At 61.3% G+C, this 14,672-nt stretch overlaps 1 long non-coding RNA gene across 2 annotated transcripts; it reads left to right on the top strand.

Moving 5' to 3' along the window:
- Positions 1-318: 318 nt before the first annotated feature.
- LOC123577757 lies at positions 319-10,826 on the top strand. Of its 2 annotated transcripts, none has more exons than XR_006702070.1 (2): positions 319-4,781; positions 5,014-10,826. It is a non-coding gene; the product is annotated as an uncharacterized LOC123577757 (long non-coding RNA). The 2 variants fall into 2 exon arrangements; XR_006702071.1 differs by having other exon boundaries at positions 319-4,931.
- Positions 10,827-14,672: the final 3,846 nt, after the last annotated feature.

Here is a 14,672-nt window from a genome sequence, read left to right as displayed (position 1 = left end):
CAGAGAGGAGCGAGAAGGTGTAGGGAGGGGTGGGGAGGGGCAGGGAGGGGCAGGGAGGGGTAGGGAGGGGCAGGGAAGTGTGCGAAGCTGGGGCCAGGGCTCTGCAGGGCTCCCATTTTTTTTTCCTCTGGCCCTGCAGCTCTTAGAAAATAGGGATGGCTGTCAGCAGCTGGTTCTTCGTGGAGAAAGGTGATGAGCTGCAGGAAGGTGCCCAGCCCCTCCCCCGGAGGCCACCTGCTCCCCCCACCCCCACCCCCGCACCGTCACCTGCACTGTCGCTGACCCGCTGAAGTGCCGAGGAAGAGTGCCCACCAGCCCCAGAGGCAGGACGGGCTCACAGGCCTGGCCGCCTCCTGCTGTGGTCAGGAAAGGTCCCCGGCAAGTGGCAGAGCAGGGCGGCCCCCGCGGCCTGCAGCTCCGTCCCAACCCGGTGCTTCCTTTGGTTTCCACGCCGGGTCGGCTTGTGGTCCTCGAGTGCAGTTGTACTCCTGAGGCTCCTTCTCATAGGTAATATGAGTTCCTAGATGGCAGAGGCCAGGGGACAGATAGTGTCCGCATGCCAAGAGGAGGGGACATCTTAACATTTCTGCCACATGTCGCCTGAGTTAGAGAGCAGCCACTTCCTGTCCACACTGACTGCTGGGCCAGCCCCGGGTCAATGGCTACCGTCCTCCCTGCTGGGCGGTTCAGTGAGCCCACCTCTGGGGGCCCACAGCCCTGCCCACCCTAGCACTTGAGGCTCTCAGATCTGCCCCTTTCTATCAGGATCAGCACTGGCCACCTCCACAGGAGGTCACGGCCCTGGGATCCTAGCTAGTGTTGTTGCTGCTGCTGCTGCTGCTGCTGCTGCTGCACAGGCTCTGAGGCACCATCCAGCTGACTTTGAGAAAATCATTTAACCTATGCGAGGATTAACATGACAATGGCTCCTGCCTCTTGAGGCTATGTGGGGACAGGCAAGGTAAGGAGGGTTTGCTTTCAGGAGCCCTCAGGGAGATGAGGACAGGAGCCCTCAGGGAGATCAGGACAGGAGCCCTCAGAGAGATCAGGACAAGAGCCTTCAGGGAGATGAGGGCAGGAGCCCTCAGGGAGATGAGGACAGGAGCCCTCAGGGTATCAGGACAGGAGCCCTCAGGGAGATTAGGACAAGAGCCCTCAGGGAGATGAGGACAGGAGCCCTCAGGGAGATGAGGACAGGAGCCCTCAGGGTATCAGGACAGGAGCCCTCAGGGAGATCAGGACAAGAGCCCTCAGGGAGATGAGGACAGGAGCCCTCAGGGAGATGAGGACAGGAGCCCTCAGGGTATCAGGACAAGAGCCCTCAGGGAGATGAGGACAGGAGCCCTCAGGGAGATGAGGACAAGAGCCCTCAGGGAGATGAGGACAGGAGCCCTCAGGGAGATGAGGACAGGAGCCCTCAGGGTATCAGGACAGGAGCTCTCAGGGAGATCAGGATAAGAGCCCTCAGGGAGATGAGGACAGGAGCCCTCAGGGAGATGAGGACAGGAGCCCTCAGGGTGATCAGGACAGGAGCCCTCAGGGAGATCAGGACAAGAGCCCTCAGGGAGATGAGGACAGGAGCCCTCAGGGAGGTCAGGACAGGGGCCCTCAGGGAGATCAGGACAGGAGCCCTCAGGGAGATCAGGACAGGAGCCCTCAGGAGCATTGAGCTATTAGGTAGAGAGAAAGACCCAGAGAAAGCAAGTGGCCCTTTCAGTAGCTGGGCAGGAGACTCGCTCACTGCTCCCCATCCGTGCAACGTGCTTTCCAACAGCTGACATGGTTGCCTGTCATGAAAGTGTCTCCGTATCCTGAGGCCGAGCCACCAGCCACGGCGGCCTGACCACTCCCCCTCGGCAACACCAGAGGCCCCCACATCACCTCCCAGGCCCTGACGCCCTCTTGGACACACACGACTTGGCCATCCTCAGAGGCTCTCGTACTTGGCAGAAAAGCACCAGCAACACCCTGCGCTCGGCCCAGGGGCCCTGACGTGATGAAGGATGGGCTGGACAACCACGGAGGCGCTGAGGCCAAAGCAACTGGTTTCACAAGCTAGAGGGCGACCTGCCAGAGGGCCCCCCACCCAAGGAGCGAGGGTGCCAGCCAGTTCTCCCCGCAGGGAGGGCAGGGCGGGGAAGGGCAGAGGAGGGAGGGGAGGGGACGTGCTTGCGTCCACGCCTGTCCTCAGTGATAACACACCCCTGTCTAGCGGTTAGAACGCGAACCATCCTTCGTCTCTGGGGCCTCGCGCAGCCGCCGGGCCAGGCGCAGGCTCTGGGGCGGAAAGAGGCCCGGGCGTCCCAGGGGTGTCACCTGCGGGGCGAGAATCAGGTGAGCCTCACAGGGCCGTGGGCGGAGGCACCGTGTGACAGAGGGCCGTCGGGAGCCGGCAGAGCCCCTGGGTGCTGGCCCTTCTGTGCCCGGCACTCGTCAGCGGGGAGGAAACAAAATCTCTGGATGAGACGACGGAGCAAAGCGAGAAGGCGTCACGCAACGGACCACGACTCAGCAAGTTTATTTTGTGGAGCCGCGACCCGCAGGGACGCTGGGGTGTTCCGAAAAGCAGCGCGCACGCGGTCTGCAGAGCCTGTGAGCCGCGGGCCCGGGGTCGCCATCTGGGAGGTGGAGACCCTGGCACCCGCCTCGCCCCCGCCCTGCCGGCCCCCCCCCCGTCCCCTGCTTAAGGAAACGGGGCCACAGCAGCCAAGCAGGGTGGGCGGGAGGGTGGGGACCCGCCCCGCCTTCGACGAGGCCTTGGCCCCGGGCACGGCTCGACTGAGGGCTGAGACGATCCCCCACAGACAGCGTCCGCCCCCAGACTGTCCCGAAGTATCCAGACCCCGCTCCCCCAGGAGAACCCCTTAAAGGCAGTGCCTGCGCTAAGCCCCACGGAGCCCTCTCCCCAGACGGCTTCCACCAGCACCCGAGGGCCACAGAGGCTCTCGAGCCCCGCCTGGCTCCCGTGCTGGGCAGGGACGGCATCGGAGAGATCGTCTAGGAGGTGACCATGTCCTCACCCGGCAGCGCACGAGGACACGCACACGTTCTGACTGAGAAGAGGCACCTGACAGGCTCGCGCGGGTTCCCGGGGCTCAAATCCCGGCGTAGCGCCTGCCGCTGGCCGTCCTCACGGGGGCCTGGGGATGACTACGCCCTCCTCTCAAGGTCACCGAGGATTAAGCGAGATTTCCGTCAAGGACACGGCGCCTCCCACGCGGTACGTGCCCAGGGAACACTCCCTCCCCTCCCCCTTCCCCCGGACGCGTGTGATTCTACGAATTCATTTCGCGTGAAACTGGAGGCCGTGCCCCGTGCACGCCGGACGTGGTTGCCGGGGCCGTAGATGCCAGCAGCCGTCTGCAAGTGGCGTGCTGGTCAGACGGCAGTGGCCCTGCCGGGCACCCCCACGTGCCCCGGCCGCCCGTGCCGGCTCCTCGGCTGTCCTCCCCGCTCCCCTCCTCAGGTCGGGCGGATCGGGGCAGCTCCGAGAACGGCCGCGGGGCCCAGCCCGTCAGAGCATCCATCACCTGGTCTCAGGGGCCGTGGCCCGAGTCAGGCCCACGAGATGAGGTGCCGGGGCGTGGCTGGGGACCTCCGAGGAAGCGGCTCACGCCCCTGGGGCTGGGACCGGAAGCTTCCAGAGGCCATGCTGCCGCCGCGAGGCCAGGGCCCTCTCGAGAAGGAAGCGGGGCTGGAAACACTCCACCACGCGTGCCCCCTGAGCTCGGAAGCAGACACCCCGCCAGCATTTCCGTTTGTGCTCGAGGCCCAGATTCTCTGCCGGCCCCCCTCCCCAGCCAAGGGGTAGCCCGGCTTCTCTGCAACGGCCCCTCCCGGCAGCCCCGTCTCCCCGCTGCCCTGCCCGTGAGCCCCAGGCCTCGCTCCGCCCCCGGCCCGCTCACAGTGTGGACGCGCCTCTGGCTGGGTGACGTGGGGCGGCGCGTGGGCCCCCCCAGAGGCTGTCCCGCCGCTGCCCGCGCAGGGGTGCAGCTGCCCGGCCCTTCATCGGGCTGCTGAGAGGATCAGAGGTGTCGGCCCCGACGGGCTCCCGGGGGCAGGTCCCGCTGAGTCACCGACCGTGGAAGCCGCTTCCAGCTGCCGGTGAGCCCGGCACGTGGACGGAGTGCCGGCCGCGTGAGCCCAGCTGAGCCACAGCCCCAGAGATACCCCGTCCCAACCCGCACCCCAGAGGGGCTGCCGACGTGGCCAAGGCTCTGCCCGGCGGGTCCTGGGAGCTGAGATTACCCGGCGGCGGGGTGGGCCCTCACTGTGACCACAAGTGTGCTTGCGGGACGGAGGCAGACGCCGGAGGGACGCGAGGGACGCGGCCACCAGCCAGGAGGTGCCGGGAGCCCCCAGGAGCTGGGAGAGGCAGGAGCTGGGAGAGCCCTCTCCTGGAGGGTCCGTCCTGCCCACACCTTGATTTGGGGCTGCTGGCATCCGGGCTACAAGAGGGTAAACTTCCACCTGGTTTGTGGTCCTTTGTTACAGAGGCGACAAGAAGCCAACACGACCACTGCGTCAACCGGAAGCGTGACTTTGTAGCAATTAGCGATCATCCTGTGTGTGCATTTAGACCCACGCTTCCCCAGTTCAGGCCAGCGGCGCCCCTCCCCCGGGTTCTGCACCCGCCTCACCTCAGCCTCCAGCTCAGCCCCACCACATCCGACAGGGATGCTCCTAACACACAGTTGTGCTTGGGTTGCTCCCAGCCTAGAGTCTCTAATGGCTCCCTACTGCCCTCAGGCCAAGAACTAATCTCAGAAGCACATTATGGGGTATGTGTGATCTCACCCCAGTTTACTTCTCTAGCTCAGCGTCTGCGCTCAGTGTCTGCTCAGTGTCTGTCCCGCCTTCCTTCGTCCAGCGAGCCGCCGCTAATGTCACAAAGCGCGTGACGAAGAGGGTGAGGCCTGGCGCGGGGCCAGGTGCGCAGGGGCCGTGGCGGGAGAGCGGAAGGCACTGGGCCTGGCGTGGCCGGTGCTCATGGGCTCCTTCTTTCTTCTCCAGAAAACGTCGATCGGAAATTAGCCTTCAAACGTTTTCCCTGTTCCCGTGAGTCTACGCTGCTCAGAATGTTCCAGAACACACGAAAATACATGCCCGGAAAACCGGGAAGGTTTGGGCCTGATTTATCCAGATTAGCTATTTATATGGATTGGGACCCACCCGCCCACTGCTCCAAAGCCCGCAGTCCCACGTATGAGAACCTACTTCCCAGCACAAAGAATCAGAGGGGGAGACGAGATAGAAAGGGAGGGGCAGCCACGGGGTACAGATGGGGCTCTCGAACGTCCCATCCTGGCTGGCTAATACTCCTGTGGCTTTTTCCACAGTGGCAAGTAGCACGGGGAGCAATGCCTTCTGTGAAGGGCAGGTCCCCTGAACCCCGGCCAGGGCCCCGTAGACAGCAGGAGCACGATCAACGCTCGTTGCATACATAAACATACCCAGTGCTTTCCGGAGAGGGGTTCCCCGAGCCGGGCCGGCATCGTGGCCACAGGTCCCAACATCCCTCCCTGACGGCGGCCAGGTGGCACCACGAGAGACTCAACCGGAAAGAAACGCCGTGGCGTCCGAGGCCTCCGCGCCCCTCTGCTGTTGGGTCCGGGCCCCCAAACGTGGCCGAGTTTATCTTTCTAGCTCTTCCCTCTGGCACTAGTTGGGGAAGGGCATTCAGATTTTTGTCGTCCTCAGAAATGACGGTGGCCGAGCCGCCCTCGGGAAGGCCCGAGAAAGGCCTGCGTGTGTTTGCTGAAGCTACGTGTCCGTAAGCAGCGTCCTTCCAGTATCTCTGACAGAGCGTCTTCCCCGCGGCGGGGACACTTCATACGCAACTGGGGAACGAAGGGAAAGTCGGGGGACACTCGGCCTACCGAGCATTCAGTCGACACGTGTGTGTGAGGGGCCTCCGCGTGCAGAGGGCACAGGAGGAACAGTATGTGATGCCTGCACCAGGGAGCTCAGGGTCGAAACCAGTGTTTCCTCACCTCTGACACACACGGCAGCCCCCCGAGGGGTCTCTAAAATCAGATTCGTACGCAGTAGGTCTGAGCAGGGTGAGGCTCTGCCTTTCTAGCAGGGCCCCAGGGGATGCTGAGGCTGCCGGCCTGGGACGCAGGTCAGTGCCCCCCAGCCTGGGGACCAGCAGGACCGACAACCCCTGGGATCCCAGCCAGAACTCTGGAAGCAGAAGCCTGGGGAGAGGGGCTGCCAGTCCAGGCTCAACGAGCCCTCCAGCGGATTCGGATGCTCTAGCGACTTTGAGCATCGCAGGGTCTGGACTATGTCCTCCTCCCTTGCACACGATGACATCATTAAACAAGAATGTCCTGTCCTGCTGAGTCACACGCTCCGTGAATCCTCAACACGGGCAGCTCAGGCGCGCCCGGGAGCCGGCCCTCAGGACGACAGCTGTGGCGTCCCAGGTCCACGCTAGACAGACAACAGACGGCCACCCGCGATGTGGATGCTACAATCACAGGATGTGCAAAGTGTCACGGGAGCTCGGGGGAGGGAGCGGCTCGGGGTGGGGGCGGATGAGTGGGAGCCCCCAGGGCAGGAAGGGAGGGCGCTCCGGGCAGGGTGGACAGCAGGCTTTGCTTGGAAACAGGGAGCATGAATCCGCTTAGGGCCAGACCAGATTCCCCTGTGGGCCAGGTCCCGGAAGGAAGAAGGGCGAGCCCAGGAGCCAGGGGCCTGCGTGAGAGAGGCCGCGGGGGGGCGGGTGCAGGGTGGAGGCCGTGATCTCTGCAGGGGGGTCAGGGTCAGGCCCCCTACCCGCTTGCCTGCCAGGCCCCTCCCCAGACCCCGCCGGGGAGAAAGGGCTGGGCAGTGGCTCTGGAGGAGGAGGAAGGATCCATCACGGGACTCGAGACCCTCCAAGATAAACAGGCAGAGAAACAAAAAAGTTGGGGCCGATTACATTCGCCATGGGAAAAAAATGGCATCAGGCACTGCATTCTAATAAAGCATTCTGTCTGGTTTTTATTTCACAGATGTAAGAAAATGCAGGCAGTCTGGCACGGAGTTGGACCACTTCAGCCTGTTTCTATAAACCACATTCGGGATGCTCTCAGCATTTCTGAGATTCAATTTACAGAGCCTTCTCCGGGTCCCAAATCCCCCAAATGAACGCGGGGCGGGGGACGGCGTGGCCGGTTCCTTGGTGGGAAGACGTTACCGCAGAGAGCATCGTCCCACAGAGGGAGGCATCACCCAGCACCGTCCTAATCACAGAGACACGGTGCAGACTCGGGGATCGTCCTTCCTGCGCTGACACGCGCGTTCCCAGGCTGAACACAAGACCGCAGCCACGCGTCGGGGCAGGCTCGGCGTCCCCCCAGGGCGCGGGCGCGGAGGCCGCTGCCGGGCTTCCGGGGACCCCGCCGAGAGCCGAGGCTCCCGGCTCGGAGGGCCCGTCTGGGCCAAGCCCACCTGGCCCTCCCACGGGCTCCCACCTCTGGCCAGGGCACCTCCACACCCCACCGCCCCCAGACCCCCACCCCCAACCCCCGCAGCGGGGAGTCGAGCCGAGTGTCCGGAGTCCAGCGTCTCCCGAGGGTCTGTCTTGCAGCGGCCGGTCTGGGACCCACCCCGACTCAATCACAGGCGGCAGCCCCCAGCCCGACCGCAGCCCTGTTTATTTTACTTTGCATACACTTTTCCCGCACAAAGAGGCTTGAGCACATGCGGCAGGGCCCCGGCTGGCACATTCCGGCAGCAGCCGGTGCCTCTTGGGCGGAGCTGACTTCTGTGAGGAGGAAGGGGGCCCCTGCGGCCTTCTGGGGGGACCGCGGCTGGCACTTATCTTTAGGGATGTCTTCTGACTCCTCGCCCCAGCTGGTCTCTCGGAGAAAAGGCTAAATGCTTCGTGAGGACGCTGAGCCAAAGACAACTCTCCGGCTACAAGTCTGGCTCACCTTCCCCTGAACACATCACCGCGAGGGAGCCTGCAGGGGTAGCCGGCCCAGATCCTCCGGCTCGGGGGGAGCAGCTCTGGTGTCCAGAGGCTTGTGGCTACGGGGACGGCCTCCCGTTACCGGCCGACTTGTAAGGGGGGACAAAGGCCAACCGTGGACACCCATCGACAGGTCCTGATCTAGACCCTCTAACAAATCCAGTGTCCCACCGGAAAAAGACACGCTTGAACGCTGCGGCCTGGGGTTGGGAGCTCGTCCCAGAAGGAAGGCCACTGGGCCAGGCCGCACCCCCTTCTCGAATCCGGTTTTATGAGGAATACGCAGAAACGATTACCAACGGCATCCACGGGTGGAGGGTGATGGCTGATCTGAGAGTTTAGGACGTTTCTCCCGTTTTCCCCAGGCCGCCACCCGCGAGCGCGTGTACGCGTGCGTCAGAGCGGGCGAATGTTTCTGCGAGCCCGTGCGCACGTGTGCACGCACACGGAAACGTGCGCGCGTGTCTCCGCACGAGCCCGGCCCGAGGCAGGCAGGAGCCACGGGGCTGAGAGAGGCCGTGTCCCCCGAATAAGCCCGTGAGCAGCGCGTGCTTCCTGACCAGGGTCCAGCACCCTCGTGACGGGACGGCCCGCGCACGCGGCCCCCGGGTCACCGCGGAGCAGGCCTGCTTTACTGGAAGCTTCGGAGGCGACCTCAACCGCCCACAGCCCGAGGCGGGAGGACCACGGGTCGGCGGACACAGGCGGTGCTGCCGTTCCGTAGCGAGGAGAGAGAAAACAGACCCATCGCCAGAAGCGGAGGGAACTGAGACCACGCGGCCAAGAAAAATGGCCTTTTTCTTTCCAGTCTCTGGCTAAAATAGCTTTCTCCTTGGCTGCATCTTTGGGGACATGGCAGAAATAATATGTGAAATAGCTGGTTCCTCCCACTTTCCAGAAGGTTTTCCAGCGGCAGGCAGACCGCGAGGTGCTACTTATCAGTCAGCGGCACCCGCCCCGTGTCCCTGGGAGATCTGGTGCCGGGCAGGGGACCCACGGGGCCACGGAGCCACCCAGAAGGGCCCCGGGGAAGCCAGGATGGGGAGCAGAGACGCAGAGTCGCTGCAGGCGATGTGGGCTCTCCCTCCCGTGGGCAGGAAGGACGGCCGCCCGACCCGCACGTGGCCCCCCGCAGATGCCCCCCCCCCCCCCGCCCTGTCCACACAGGACTGGGGCACAGACACCGACTTGCAGCCTCCGTCTGTCCCACCCTCTGCGGCAAAATACTGACGCCTCCACTCAGACCCTCTCTGCCACTCGGCCACTCTTTGTGGGCCCGCCACCGGGGCCCTCGCCCGCCTGTGGCTTCTCGCGGCTTCCGTCCTCCGCTGCTCCTGTTACAGTGGGACGAGGCGGGGTCCCGGGCAGTCTTCGGGGTGGGTGGAGATACTCCGGATTTCCACTCTGACTCTACTGTGGCCACGAAACACGTGCCACAGAATTTCATTTCTTTGAAACTCGCTGAGATTTGTTTTATGACCCAGAACGTGGCCCGTTGGCGGATGTTCCGTGCCCCCTTGTAAAAAAGGCACGTTCCGCTGATTTGGGGAGGACGGTCCCGTGGATGTCTGGCAGGTCCGCGTGGATGGTGCGGTGCCGGGACCCTGCTGCCCCCCGCCTCGCGACGGCTGGCGGACAGGAGCTTCAGGCCTCAGGTGTGGGGCCGGGGCACGTGCAGCTGTGACGCCTCCCTGCAGAACGACGCTTGGGCCACAAAACGTCCGTCCTCCCGTCTGGTAATCCCCGTCTGACAGCCACTTCATATGCTGTGTTCAGGCCGCAACTTTTCTGTCCTTTTACTTTCTGTTTTCAAATTTTTTTTTTAACGTTTATTTATTTCTGAGAGGCACAGGGCAAGCTGGGAAGGAGCAGAGAAAGAGACACGCACAAGAGTCCAAAGCAGGCGCCACGCTCCGGTGGCGAACGGAGGGCCGTCCTGTTGTACGTTGGTGTCCTTGGGGAGGGACGGCCGGTCGCCTGGGCCGGGGTCCACGAGACGCAGCCCTTGCATCCCAGCCCCTTGGGGGCCCCCATCCTGCAGTGCGCTGCTCCCCACCCCACAGCCTCCCGGAGCCCCTGCTACCAGGGCCCCCCCCAACCTTCCCGCCTGTGCACCCCTTGTGGGCAGGGCCCCCGCCCTTCCCCAGCCCCGTGTCTTGCAGCACGGGGTGGGCGGGCGGGTGGTCCCTGGAATAAGGATCGGAAAGTCACCAACCTCCCAGGAAAGCGGACACACCGTGGAATCCGTGGGCCCGTTACAGGCCGGGTGGGGGGGCTTTCAGAAGTCGGGGCCACCGTGGTCAGAACCTCGCTGGGCTGCAGCCCACACAGGCAGAACCTCGCGCAGCAGAAGACAGGCCCCCAGGCCCCACGCAGGGGCTGCCGGCCAGAGGGGCGGGGTTCCCTGGGGTGTCCCCGTGGCCGCGCTGGGGACGCTCAGCGCCGCGATGGAGAACTGACGCCCTGTCCCCGCTCAGAGTAACCGCAGAACACGCTGCTCCCAAGAGAACCCGAGTCCCGATTCCAGCGGACTCACGTGGCAAGAAAAACACGCCGGCTTGCCAGCGGGCAGCGGGGGCTGGGAGGGGGGTCAGGAGGGACACAGGAAGCCCCACAGTTACTAAGCGATGGACCCCTCCAACCCTCGGTAAACAGTGTCTTAATTTGTGGTGATTAATTCAGCGTTTCGTTGTAGTTGTGTAGTTTGGCAAACGCGTTCGACCTCGGCCCCCTTAACCCGCTTCCACGTCCCCCTCTCCCCGCAGTGCTCCCCTCTCCCAACCAGATGAGTGAAGGGATGAATTACTCCGGAAATGTCTGTGCTCCAATAAAGCATTATCACCTGCCAATCAGCAGATAAGTACATGGCCTCGGCTTCGGGATTTCTGCGGCCTCGGCAAAGCTCACGTGGTCCTGGCGCCGGACCTCCGTGCAGCATGCCATGCATGAACGGCCACGTCCCCGTCCCGCCGCGGCTTTTTGGGCACGTCGCTTCGTCATCTAGGGTTCACATACGTGTTTCGTGCAACATCTGGTTTGGATTTAATTGTCTTTTCTCACAGCCGCTTTTTTACCCGAACTTGCCACAAAAGCAGATGAGTAAGCGAGACGATGTGCTGGGTCATTTGAGTTTTGGTGGATGATGGGATTGTGTTTGCCCGGACGGGGCCCAGAACTACCTACCACAGGCAGCCCGGAAGCCTGCCAAGGGACAAAGACTCAGTGATAACAGGGAAAGGGTCCCCACCTTCACATCTCAGCTAGAGCTCCAAGGTCAAGACATCTTGGAGCAGGACCTCTTCCGTTATCTCACGGGGGAGGAGGTGGCTCGTGAAGGCTTCCACGCTGGCCCAGGCGGCCGCCGCGTCCCCACCCCGCATTCCGTCGGAGACGACTCTGGCAGTGTCTGGGGGGTGCCCCTGGACCTCCAGGAGGGACACAGGGTCCCCAGCCAGCTCCAATCCATCACGCTGTCCCCGCCGCCTCTCTGGGTCCTCCAGAGAAACTCCCACGACGTCAGTGCATGCCGGGGGTCGGTCTGCAAAGACAAACGCGCCCGGGGTGGAGCCCGTGAGGCCCTTCTGACGACGTGTGTGACGCTGAGCTCGACGACCGACTGTGCAGCCTGGCACCAATAACACACGGTCACCAGCAACGTGGAGCATTTTACAAGACACAGGTGCCGCCCGGTGCCAGCCGGGTCCCATCCCCGGGGCACAGACCTGCTCGCTCGCCCGGAGCCAGGGGCACAGGAAGTGGGAAGAAAGCCTGTGTCCAAACCCTAGTCTCCTCTCTTATTAGCGACCTGGCCTTGGAGAAGTCTCCGGACCTCTCTGCAATTAACCCCCTCGGTCGGAAAACACAGTTTGTATGGTTCGAATCTTCCATTTACTGGGATCTGGTTTATGGTCTGGAATACGGCCCATCTGGATGAACGCTCCATGCGCGCTCTGCCGTGGGCTGGAATGTTCTAGGGGTGCCAGCTGGGCACAGCTAATTGGTAACGTGTTTTGAGTCTCCTGTGTCATCACCGATCTTCTGTCCGCCTGTCCTCTAGCTGCTGGGACAGGGCTGCTGTGCTGGCTGTGCTGGGCGACAGCCCGAGTCGGGCGGCCAGACGCGCGTCTAGGCGCTGCTGGGAAGGGGGTTGGCAGATGGGATTGAGTCCCTAATTAGCTGGCTTCACGTAAGGGGGAGGAGCCTGCGTGGGCCCGCCGGACCCCGTGGGAGGACCCTGAAAGGCAGGCCGACGCTTCCGCGGGGAAAGAAGACGGTCTTCCTACGAATAACAGTGTCGGCTGTACCTGTGGCTGCACCCCTGCCGTCGGGCTGGCTTGGTCGGCCCCGCCGCCGCACGAGCCACTGCCGTGTTCTTCCTGGCACCTCCCCACCTGCCCTGGCTGTGGACCCCCACCCCACCCCCGGCTACGACCCTGCAGGGCACAGGTGTGGGAGCCTCTGGCCAAAAACGTGCATTTCTCCCTGTCTCCCCACAACGCTCTTGAGGCTTCCTTTTCACACTTGAAGCTGTTACTAAGGACCCACACGTTTAGCATTCGTGTCCTCTGTGCAAACTGGCCCCTTTATGCCGAGAATCGACTTCTTTATCCCTGGACACTTTCCTTGACGCGACATCTACTCCGGCACTGACACAGCCCCTCCAGCTTCGTGCTGGTTGGTTTAGACGGTTTGTCTTTTCCAGCCTACGTGTGCCCTCCTAGTGAGGCCGCACGTCTCGCAGGCAGCGCTTCCTGGGGGTCCCCACGTCGTCCCGTCTCGCGGTCTGTGTCCGCTCTGAGCGTTAGACGGTTGACGCTAACGTAATTATCGGTGCGAGCCGCTTTAAAACCGTCCCCGTGATCTGGCTTCTGTTCTCCTGTCCCTTCCTCGTTTTCTTGCTCCCACGGTCATGGCTTCTTGTGGGTTCACCGAGGGACGTATTTTAAATTTTTTTTTTTTTTTTCAACGTTTATTTATTTTTGGGGGGACAGAGAGAGACAGAGCATGAACGGGGGAGGGGCAGAGAGAGAGGGAGACACAGAATCGGAAACAGGCTCCAGGCTCTGAGCCATCAGCCCAGAGCCTGACGCGGGGCTCGAACTCACGGACCGCGAGATCGTGACCTGGCTGAAGTCGGACGCTTAACCGACTGCGCCACCCAGGCGCCCCGAGGGACGTATTTTAATGATTCTCCTTTCTCCGCACCATGGGCTTATCAGCTACGCCTTCGCGTTTTATTTTCAGTGGGTGCTCTGGAGGTTACGACGTACGTGTGAGACGCATCACCGTTTGCCTCCACATCTTGTTACGCCTCATCACACACGGTGTGAGGACAACACACTCGCGTGTCCCCCTCCCGTCCCTCGTGCTGTTATCAATGGGGATGGTACTTCCATGAGTAATATGAACCCCAAAATGCGTTCGTATTATTTCTGCTTTGGACAGCAAATTATCATTTCATTTTCCGGTCACCTGTGCAATTATTGTGTGGGGGGCCGTTTCCATCGGGGACCGTTCTTCCGCGGGAAGAACGCCTCTCACATTTCTTGTCGGGTGGATACGCTGACAATGAATTCTACCGGGTTTTGCTCGTCTGAACAGTGTTCCCTTTGTCTCCAATTCTGAACCACATTTTTACTGGGCAGTGAAATCTTAGTTGACAGCTTCCCCCCTTTTTAACACACTGAAGACGTCGCCCCATCGTGTTCCGGGTGGCATGGTTCCTGGCAGGAGGTCTGCTGTCCCTCACAGCTCTGCTCGGGCATGCACAGTGCTGTTTTTATCAGCTGCTTCTGGCTGTTTCTGCTTTATCACCGGGTTTCAGCAATTTGTTTATAATGTGCTTTCATGTGCTTTCTCAATGTTTATTCTACATGGGGTTTATTTTGCTCATTAGATCTGTGGGTTTATGGTTTCCAGTAAATTCAAAAAATTTCTGGCCATTATTTTTCCAAAACATTCTCTGTCCCTGCTTCTCTCTCTCCTCTTTCCAGAAGCCCAGTTACACATGGGCTGGAGGACTGGGTATTACCCCACAGGGCACCAGGCTTCTGTTATTTTGTTTTTCAGTCTTTTTTTCTCTCTGGCTCGTTTTGGATCAATTTTATAGCTTCAAACCCGCTGATCTTTAATTCCACGGTGTTTATCTGCTGTGAGTCCCATCCGGCACATTTTTCATTTCGAATATTAAGTTTTCATCTCTTAGAGTTCCATGTGTAACTTTTTTATATCTTTCATTTCTCGTTACGGATTTCTCTTCCTTCCTGAACATGTGGGGCATATTTCCAACAGCTGTATTAACCTTGTCTGTTAATTCCATCACCTCTGCCGCTTCTGGGTCTCTTTCTGTTGATTCATGTTCTCCCTGATGATGGGTCTTAATTTTCTGCTTTTTTTTCCATGCCTGGTTATTTGTGATTGAATGCCAGACATCGACCGTGTCCGTGGTTGCTTTCTGGCTTTTGTTGTGCTCTTTTAAAGAGTGATGGATTTTACTCAGGTGTGCAGTCCAGTTGTTTGGAGTCGGTCATATCCTCCTGAGATCTGCTTTTAAATGCTGTTAGGGTGGGTCCAGAGCAGACTTCGGTGAGAGCTAATTTACCACCATCATGCAGAGGGTACTCTTCTGAGATTCCGCCCAATGCCAGCATCTTAGAAGGTCCTTCCCACTCTGCCTGCTGTAAACACAAACTAGCCAGTCCTGCGTGAG

Source organism: Leopardus geoffroyi, chromosome E2, assembly GCF_018350155.1.
Source record: "Leopardus geoffroyi isolate Oge1 chromosome E2, O.geoffroyi_Oge1_pat1.0, whole genome shotgun sequence".
Lineage (NCBI taxonomy): Eukaryota > Metazoa > Chordata > Mammalia > Carnivora > Felidae > Leopardus > Leopardus geoffroyi.
This window is presented reverse-complemented; position numbering and strand designations above follow the sequence as displayed.